At 55.4% G+C, this 9,909-nt stretch overlaps 1 long non-coding RNA gene across 1 annotated transcript in view; it reads left to right on the top strand.

The window, feature by feature from the left end:
• The window catches only part of LOC123753601 (uncharacterized), a 100,025-nt gene extending 94,448 nt beyond the window's left edge, over positions 1–5,577 (top strand). The window contains exon 3 of the long non-coding RNA XR_011222184.1: positions 5,466–5,577. This is a non-coding gene — a long non-coding RNA (uncharacterized lncRNA). The remainder of the gene's footprint in view (positions 1–5,465) is intronic.
• Positions 5,578–9,909: the final 4,332 nt, after the last annotated feature.

Genomic DNA, 9,909 nt, shown 5'->3' with positions numbered 1-9,909 from the left:
CTGTTCTCAACGCTGAACAAGGCCATTCCGACACCTGTGTGGCTAGTTATCATCTGTGTGGCCCTAAGTTTGGCCGGTCCTGGGGCCAGATTCACGCAAGCACTTACGAACCTGGGGCCAGATTCACGAAGCAGTTACGCAAGCACTTAACAACCTGGGGCCAGATTTACGAAGCAGTTACGCAAGCACTTACGAACCTGGGGCCAGATTCACGAAGCAGTTACGCAAGCACTTACGAACCTGGGGCCAGATTCAGGAAGCAGTTACGCAAGCACTTACGAACCTGGGGCCAGATTCACGAAGCAGTTACGCAAGCACTTACGAACCAGGGGCCAGATTCAGGAAGCAGTTACGCAAGCACTTACGAACCTGTCCATCTTTTCTCAATCTTTGGCGGCTTTGTTTACAATTATTAAACAGTTAATGAGCTCGGAAGCACCAGGAGGCTGTTTATAACAATAACAACAGTTGATTGGCAAGTTTTCATGCTTGTAAACTGTTTAATAAATGTAACCAAAGCCGCCAAAGATTGAGGAAAGATGGACAGGTTCGTAAGTGCTTGCGTAACTGCTTCGTAAATCTGGCCCCAGGTGCGTAAGTGCTTGCGTAGCTGCTTCGTGAATCTGGCCCCAGGTTCGTAAGTGCTTGCGTAACTGCTCCGTGAATCTGGCCCCAGGTTCGTAAGTGCTTGCGTAACTGCTTCGTGAATCTGGCCCCAGGTTCGTAAGTGCTTGCGTAACTGCTTCGTGAATCTGGCCCCAGGTTCGTAAGTGCTTGCGTAACTGCTTCGTGAATCTGGCCCCTGGTTCGTAAGTACTTGCGAAACTGCTTCGTGAATCTGGCCCCAGGTTCGTAAGTGCTTGCGTAACTGCTTCGTGAATCTGGCCCCTGGTTCGTAAGTACTTGCGAAACTGCTTCGTGAATCTGGCCCCAGATTCGTAAGTGCTTGCGTAACTGCTTCGTGAATCTGGCCCCAGGTTCGTAAGTGCTTGCGTAACTGCTTCGTGAATCTGGCCCCAGGTTCGTAAGTGCTTGCGTAACTGCTTCGTGAATCTGGCCCCTGGCTCTGAACACTATTGCTTCATCTAGTTTGCCAGTTCCTGATAGAATCTTGTATGTCGTTATCATGTCCTGTTATCTTTCCTCTTCTGGAGTTGGGTAATGTCTCGCTCCCTCAGTGTGTTCTGTTAGCACAAGTTCCTTATCTCAGGAATGTTGTTGTTGTTAAAGATTCGCTACTTGGAACAAAAATTTCCAAGTAGCACGGGCTATGGCGAGCCCGTAATAGCCTTTTCTCTCAGGAATTAGCATTCTAGTTTGTTTTTTATGTGGCTATGATAACCACACCAGAAGATAACGATGCCACCACCAATAAAAAAAAAAAAATAAAAAAAAACACGTTTCGGTCCGTTTTGGTCCAGTGTCAGTGGACCTGATAGTGGTGCAGGATGGACCGAAACGTCGCTGTTACCTTGAGGTGCTTCCGGGGCTTTAGTGTCCCCGCGGCCCGGTCCTCGACCAGGCCTCAATCTTGGTTATCTTGAGATGATTTCGGGGCTTTTTAGTGTCCCCGCGGCCCGGTCATCGACCAGGCCTCTATCTTGAGGTTATCTTGAGATGATTTCGGGGCTTTTTAGTGTCCCCGCGGCCCGGTCCTCGACCAGGCCTCCACCCCCAGGAAGCAGCCCGTGACAGCTGACTAACACCCAGGTACCTATTTTACTGCTAGGTAACAGGGGCATAGGGTGAAAAAAACTCTACCCATTGTTTCTCGCCGGCGCCTGGGATCGAACCCAGGACCACAGGATCTCCTTATCTTCTGGCCGTGTTGAAGTGAAGGATCTAATTTCCTCTGTACATTATAATCTATATACATTATATATACATTATATCTATATATATATATATATATATATATACATTAGAATCATAGGCTTATATGAGTTGTATAATCGTTTTGTAGCCTGTAGGGAGCCGGTCGGCCGAGCGGATAGCACACTGGACTTGTGATCCTGTGGTCCCGGGTTCGATCACGGGCACCGGCGAGAAACAATGGGCAGAGTTTCTTTCACCCTATGCCCCTGGTACCTAGCAGTAAAATAGGTACCTGGGTGTTAGTCAGTTGTCACGGGCTGCTTCCTGGGAGTGGAGGCCTGGTCGAGGACCGGGCCGCGGGAACACTAAAGCCCCGAAATCATCTCAAGATAACCTCAAGATAGAGGCCTGGTCGAGGACCGGGCCGCGGGGACACTAAAGCCCCAAAATCATCTCAAGATAACCTCAAGATACTCGGCCATCTCCACTCACTGTGGCTCTCTGTTTCCTACCTGAAGGGTACTCTCTCGTCTATCTTATAACTAACACACCAGCCTGCTTCTCGTCTAGTTCCTTCCATCTATTTACAACTCTCTGATCTATTCTACTGATGTGTGGTGATAGATCTCAAGTCATGTTCAGTTCTAAGACTCTCTTTTTCCCAGAAGTGTGAAGTAGCCTTCCCCTCATCCTGTTCTGTATATGAGATCTTCTTACTCCAACTCCTATGCTCATAACCTTGCATTTGTCAGTGTTCATGTCTAGTATCCATGTCTCGGATCATCTCTGGAGATATTCCAAGTGATCTTGTAGTGATTAGTAGTCTTAGGTCCTGATTATCCTCATTACCTTAGTATGGTTTGCAAGCATGAATTAGTATGTGCGTGCCAAGCAGGCAGGCAGGCCGCCAAGCAGGCAGGCAGGCAGGCAGCCCGCCAAGCAAGCAGGCAGGCAGGCCGCCAAGCAGGCAGGCAGGCAGCCCGCCAAGCAGGCAGGTAGGCCGCCAAGCAAGCAGGCAGGCAGGCAGGCCGCCAAGCAGGCAGGCCGCCAAGCAGGCAGGCAGGCAGGCCGCCAAGCAGGCAGGCAGGCCGCCAAGCAAGCAGGCAGGCCGCCAAGCAAGCAGGCAGGCCGCCAAGCAAGCAGGCAGGCAGGCCGCCAAGCAGGCAGGCAGGCAGGCAGGCAGGCAGGCAGGCAGGCAGGCCGCCAAGCAGGCAGGCAGGCCGCCAAGCAGGCAGGCAGCCCGCCAAGCAGGCAGGCAGGCCGCCAAGCAGGCAGGCAGGCCGCCAAGCAGGCAGGCAGCCCGCCAAGCAGGCAGGCAGGCAGGCCGCCAAGCAGGCAGGCAGGCAGGCAGGCAGCCCGCCAAGCAGGCAGGCAGGCAGGCAGGCAGCCCGCCAAGCAGGCAGGCAGGCAGCCCGCCAAGCAGGCAGGCAGGCAGGCAGGCAGCCCGCCAAGCAGGCAGGCAGGCAGCCCGCCAAGCAGGCAGGCAGGCAGGCCGCCAAGTAGGCAGGCAGGCAGGCCGCCAAGTAGGCCGCCAAGTAGGCCGCCAAGTAGGCCGGCAGGCAGGCAGGCCGGCAGGCAGGCAGGCCGGCAGGCAGGCAGGCCGCCAAGCAGGCAGGCAGGCAGGCCGCCAAGCAGGCAGGCAGGCAGGCCGCCAAGCAGGCAGGCAGGCAGGCCGCCAAGCATGCAGGCAGGCAGGCCGCCAAGCAGGCAGGCAGGCAGGCAGGCCGCCAAGCAGGCAGGCAGGCAGGCAGGCAGGCAGGCCGCCAAGCATGCAGGCAGGCAGGCCGCCAAGCATGCAGGCAGGCAGGCCGCCAAGCAGGCAGGCAGGCAGGCCGCCAAGCAGGCAGGCAGGCAGGCCGCCAAGCATGCAGGCAGGCCGCCAAGCATGCAGGCAGGCCGCCAAGCATGCAGGCCGCCAAGCAGGCAGGCCGCCAAGCAGGCAGGCAGGCCGCCAAGCATGCAGGCAGGCCGCCAAGCATGCAGGCAGGCCGCCAAGCATGCAGGCCGCCAAGCAGGCAGGCCGCCAAGCAGGCAGGCAGGCAGGCCGCCAAGCATGCAGGCAGGCCGCCAAGCATGCAGGCAGGCAGGCAGGCAGGCCGGCAGGCAGGCAGGCCGCCAAGCAGGCAGGCAGGCCGCCAAGCATGCAGGCAGGCAGGCAGGCAGGCCGGCAGGCAGGCAGGCCGCCAAGCATGCAGGCAGGCAGGCAGGCCGGCAGGCAGGCAGGCAGGCCGCCAAGCATGCAGGCAGGCAGGCAGGCAGGCCGGCAGGCAGGCAGGCCGCCAAGCATGCAGGCAGGCAGGCAGGCAGGCCGCCAAGCAGGCAGGCAGCCAAGCAAGCAGGCAGGCAGGCAGGCAGGCCGCCAAGCAGGCAGGCAGGCAGGCAGGCCGCCAAGCAAGCAGGCAAACAGTGATGACAGTAATGGCCCCCTTGCCCGTTACCAGGCCAGGAGCCGATACATACTTGTCAATCACCTGATACTCAGGTCAGACCCACAGCGTGTAGCGCACTGGCGGTGTGGTAGATGGTAGTAGACGGTGGTAGATGGTGGTAGATGAAGTAGTAGTGTGGTGGGAACACAGCACCAACCACCACCACCTTCCTCACTACACAAAACAAGAACCGTTAAGCGCGCCAATATTCAGTTGGGATTCGAACAAAAAACGCGCGCATTTACCCGCCAAAGGGCCAACAAATGTAAACAAAGAACGTCGCAAGTTAGGTCTCCGGCGAGCTCTCTCCGACTGCTACATTTAGCGGGAAGAAACTTTAAACTTTTCCGACTTTCCTTCCCGCCAAAAATGTACTGTGGTTGAAATAAAGTTGCAGAGTAAAGTTGGTCATTTGTGTTGCAAATTCTGTGCCGTATCCGTTATTTTGTGGAAAATGGCGGGTGTGTGGTAGTTATTCTGGCGGGAACTGTTAGGCTAGTGTGAGTTAGTGTGTGAGAGGGGAGTTAGTGTGTGAGTGGGGAGTTAGTGTGTGGGTGGGGAGTTTGGGGGAGTTAGTGTGTGAGTGGGGAGTTAGGGGGAGTTAGTGTGTGAGAGGGGAGTTAGGGGGAGTTAGTGTGTGAGAGGGGAGTTAGTGTGTGAGAGGGGAGTTAGGGGGAGTTAGTGTGTGAGTGGGGAGTTAGTGTGTGAGTGGGGAGTTAGGGGGAATTAGTGTGTGAGTGGGGAGTGAGGGGGAGTTAGTGTGTGAGTGGGGAGTTAGGGGGAGTTAGTGTGTGAGAGGGGAGTTAGGGGGAGTTAGTGTGTGAGAGGGGAGTTAGGGGGAGTGACAAAGCCAGGCGCATATACACACAGGTTTATCCAGGGGCCTGACGGCTGAGTGGACAGCGCTTGGGATTCGTAGTCCTAGGGTCCGGGTTCGATCCCCGGCGAAGGCGGAAACAAATGGGCAGTCTCTCACTTTCACCCTAATGCCACTGTTCACCTAGCAGTAAATAGGTACCCTGGGAGTTAGATAGCTGCTACGGGCTGCTTCCTGTGTGTGTGGTGTGTGTGTGTGTGTGTGTGTGTGTGTGTGTGTGTGTGTGTATATATACATGTGGGCATATGTACCCATGTGTGAGTATACGTATCCATGCCATGTATTTACTTAGTAATGAATGACTGTAACATATTGAGGCACTGACCATTTGTGTTCATCCACAGAGACCTGTCTGGGAGTGGCCTTACCCGACTACCCGCCGGCATCCTGTCCCACCTGCCCGCCCTCGAGAAACTGTAAGTACCGCCGCCATCTTGGTCTTCCTCTGGTACTGGTCACTGTATACCGCCGCCATCTTGGTCTTCCTCTGGTACTGGTCACTGTATACCGCCGCCATCTTGGTCTTCCTCTGGTACTGGTCACTGTATACCGCCGCCATCTTGGTCTTCCTATTACCCCATCTCATAGTTCATCTTGCCTCCTCATTTTCGTCTTATCCATTTCACGGTTTGTGCTCTCCCTTCGTCTTCCTCTTAGCAGTGAATATGTACAAATCTTAGCAGTGAATACGTACAAATCTTAGCAGTGAATACGTACAAATCTTAGCAGTTAATACGTACAAATCTTAGCAGTTAATACGTACAAATCTTAGCAGTGAATACGCACTAATGGCCTCTTCCGGCTCCTGTGCAATTCGCTGTAAGGCAGCAGTTAGGAGAATCAACTAGGTGATTAGACTCACCCGGCTGTTACATTAACAAAGAGGTAACGATACAAAACATGGACTTTAGGTCATCTTAGACTGTAACATAATCCCGGACCAGACTCGGGCAGCCTCCAGACCCGCACAGCCGGCTTTCTGGAAGGAGGAGCTTCCTACAAACGTAACGTTCCCTGTGAGTCCCTTGTTACACCGTGTAATAAAGTTGTTACAGCTTGGTATAACATTTTTATGATGTATGGGAACGTTGCTACAACGTGCTATATTGGTTGTTGGAAGGTGTTAATGTTGTTCGAAGGTTGTAGGAAGGTCGTAGTTTGGTCGTGTGTTTGGCAAGGCAGTATGCAATTTAAATGGTTTTAATTGACTTATTAATTGGGGATCTTATTAATTAATTGAATCCGTCGTAATACGGATTACTACCTTGAGTAGTTTCCGGGTATACCTGGAGTATACCTGAGGAGGGTTCTGAGAGTTGTTCTACTGCCCCAGGCCTAGCCTGAGGCTTGACTTGTGAGAGTTTGGTCCACCAGGCTGTTGCTTGGAGCGGCCCGCAGGCCCACATATACCTGGTTGATGGGGTTCTGGGAGTTGTTCTACTGCCCAAGCCCGGCCCGAGGCCAGGCTTGACTTGTGAGAGTTTGGTCCACCAGGCTGTTGCTTGGAGCGGCCCGCAGGCCCACATACCCACCACAGCCCGGTTGGTCCGGCACTCCTTGTAAGAACTTATCTGGTTGTCTCTTGAAAACATCCACCTTTGTTCCTGCAATATTTCTAATGCTTGCTGGGAGGGTGTTAAACAGCTGTGGACCTCTGATGTTCAGTGTTCTCCGATTGTGTCTATGGCACCTCTACTCTTCACTGGACCTCTGATGTTCATACAGTGTTCTCTGATTGTGCCTATGGCACCTCTGTCTGAACATCAGAGGTCCAGTGAAGAGTAGAGGTGCCATAGGCACAATCAGAGAACACTGAACATCAGAGGTCCAGTGAAGAGTAGAGGTGCCATAGGCACAATCAGAGAACACTGAACATCAGAGGTCCAGTGAAGAGTAGAGGTGCCATAGGCACAATCAGAGAACACTGAACATCAGAGGTCCAGTGAAGAGTAGAGGTGCCATAGGCACAATCAGAGAACACTGTCTGAACATCAGAGGTCCAGTGAAGAGTAGAGGTGCCATAGGCACAATCAGAGAACACTGAACATCAGAGGTCCAGTGAAGAGTAGAGGTGCCATAGACACAATCAGAGAACACTGAACATCAGAGGTCCAGTGAAGAGTAGAGGTGCCATAGACACAATCAGAGAACACTGAACATCAGAGGTCCAGTGAAGAGTAGAGGTGCCATAGGCACAATCAGAGAACACTGAACATCAGAGGTCCAGTGAAGAGTAGAGGTGCCATAGGCACAATCAGAGAACACTGAACATCAGAGGTCCAGTGAAGAGTAGAGGTGCCATAGGCACAATCAGAGAACACTGAACATCAGAGGTCCACAGCTGTTCAACACCCTCCCAGCAAGCATTAGAAATATTGCCGGAACAAAGGTGGATGTATTCAAGAGGCACTTAGACAAGTTCTTGCAAGAAGTGCTGGACCAACCAGACTGTAGTGGGTATGTGGGCCGCTCCAAGCAACAGTCTGGTGGACCAAACTCTCACAAGTCAAGCCTGGCCTCGGGCCGGGCTTGGGCAGTAGAACAACTCCCAGAACCCCATCAACCAGGTATATGTGGGCCTGCGGGCCGCTCCAAGCAACAGCCTGGTGGACCAAACTCTCACAAGTCTTCCCCCTCCATTCCCTCCCCCACTCCCCCCCCTTCTCACCCTTCCTCACACTTTCAACATTTCGTCCTCTTCTCTTCACCCCCCAACCCCCCCCCCCCATCCTGCCATTTTTCAGTCGAGTGAAGAAGAATTGAATATTTAAACATGGGACGGGGTCCCCCGCTCTTCAGTTGGCACCCCTGTCGCTAGGTGGAGCTGGTCCTGTTGGTTAGTGGGGTGGGGGTGTTGGTTAGTGGGGTGGGGGGTTGGTTAGTGGGGGTAGTGGGGTGGGGGTGTTGGTTAGTGGGGTGGGGGGTGTTGGTTAGTGGGGTGGGGGGTTGGTTAGTGGGGTGGGGGGTTGGTTAGTGGGGTGGGGTGTTGGTTAGTGGGGTGGGGGTGTTGGTTAGTGGGGTGGGGGTGTTGGTTAGTGGGGTGGGGTGTTGGTTAGTGGGGTGGGGGTGTTGGTTAGTGGGGTGGGGTGTTGGTTAGTGGGGTGGGGGGGTTGGTTAGTGGGGTGGGGGGTTGGTTAGTGGGGTGGGGTGTTGGTTAGTGGGGTGGGGTGTTGGTTAGTGGGGTGGGGTGTTGGTTAGTGGGGTGGGGGGGTTGGTTAGTGGGGTGGGGCGTTGGTTAGTGGGGTGGGGCGTTGGTTAGTGGGGTGGGGTGTTGGTTAGTGGGGTGGGGGGTTGGTTAGTGGGGTGGAGGTGTTGGTTAGTGGGGTGGAGGTGTTGGTTAGTGGGGTGGGGGGTTGGTTAGTGGGGTGGAGGTGTTGGTTAGTGGGGTGGAGGTGTTGGTTAGTGGGGTGGGGGGTTGGTTAGTGGGGTGGGGTGTTGGTTAGTGGGGTGGGGGGGGGGTTGGTTAGTGGGGTGGGGGTTGGTTAGTGGGGTGGGGGGGTTGGTTAGTGGGGTGGGGGGTTGGTTAGTGGGGTGGGGGTGTTGGTTAGTGGGGTGGGGGGGTTGGTTAGTGGGGTGGGGGGTTGGTTAGTGGGGTGGGGTGTTGGTTAGTGGGGTGGGGGGTTGGTTAGTGGGGTGGAGGGTTGGTTAGTGGGGTGGGGGGGTTGGTTAGTGGGGTGGGGGGTTGGTTAGTGGGGTGGGGGTGTTGGTTAGTGGGGTGGGGGGGTTGGTTAGTGGGGTGGGGGGTTGGTTAGTGGGGTGGGGGTGTTGGTTAGTGGGGTGGGGGGTTGGTTAGTGGGGTGGGGGGGGTTGGTTAGTGGGGTGGGGGGTTGGTTAGTGGGGTGGGGGGTTGGTTAGTGGGGTGGGGGGTTGGTTAGTGGGGTAGGGGGGTTGGTTAGTGGGGGTAGGGGGGTTGGTTAGTGGGGGTAGGGGGGTTGGTTAGTGGGGTGGGGGGTTGGTTAGTGGGGTGGGGGGGTTGGTTAGTGGGGTGGGGGGGGGTTGGTTAGTGGGGTGGGGGGGGTTGGTTAGTGGGGTGGGGGGGTTGGTTAGTGGGGTGGGGGGGTTGGTTAGTGGGGTGGGGGGGTTGGTAAGTGGGGTGGGGGGTTGGTTAGTGGGGTAGGGGGGTTGGTTAGTGGGGGTAGGGGGGTTGGTTAGTGGGGTGGGGGGGTTGGTTAGTGGGGTGGGGGGTTGGTTAGTGGGGTGGGGGGGTTGGTTAGTGGGGTGGGGGGGGTTGGTTAGTGGGGTGGGGGGGGGTTGGTTAGTGGGGTGGGGGGTTGGTTAGTGGGGTGGGGGGGTTGGTTAGTGGGGTGGGGGGGTTGGTTAGTGGGGTGGGGGTGTTGGTTAGTGGGGTGGGGGGGTTGGTTAGTGGGGTGGGGGGGTTGGTTAGTGGGGTGGGGGGGTTGGTTAGTGGGGTGGGGGGGTTGGTTAGTGGGGTCTCTCCCCCCTCCCCCCCCCCCCCCCCTCCCCCCCCTTACGGTACGCGGCGAAAACGTTTGGGTGGAGTTTTTATCCAGGTTCGTGAACGCTTTTCCCGCGCAGAGATTTTAATGGTTTTATGTCAGGTTTTCTCCCCAGGCTTTCCCGCCCTTTTTGTTAGTTGCTTGTTCTGTCTGGGGCTTTTGTCTTGTTTATGTGTGGTGTGTGTTGACGTGGTGCACTCTCTCTCTCTCTCTCTGGCTCTGTCTCTCTCTCTCTCTCTCTCTCTCTCTCTCTCTCTCTCTCTCTCTCTCTCTCTCTCTCTCTCTCTCTCCCTCTCCCTCTCCCTCTCTCTCTCTCTCTGTCTCTGTCTCT

This window comes from Procambarus clarkii, chromosome 46, assembly GCF_040958095.1.
Source record: "Procambarus clarkii isolate CNS0578487 chromosome 46, FALCON_Pclarkii_2.0, whole genome shotgun sequence".
Classification (NCBI taxonomy): Eukaryota; Metazoa; Arthropoda; class Malacostraca; order Decapoda; family Cambaridae; genus Procambarus; species Procambarus clarkii.
The sequence above is the reverse complement of the archived record's forward strand: the minus strand, read 5'-3'. Positions and strand labels throughout refer to the sequence as shown.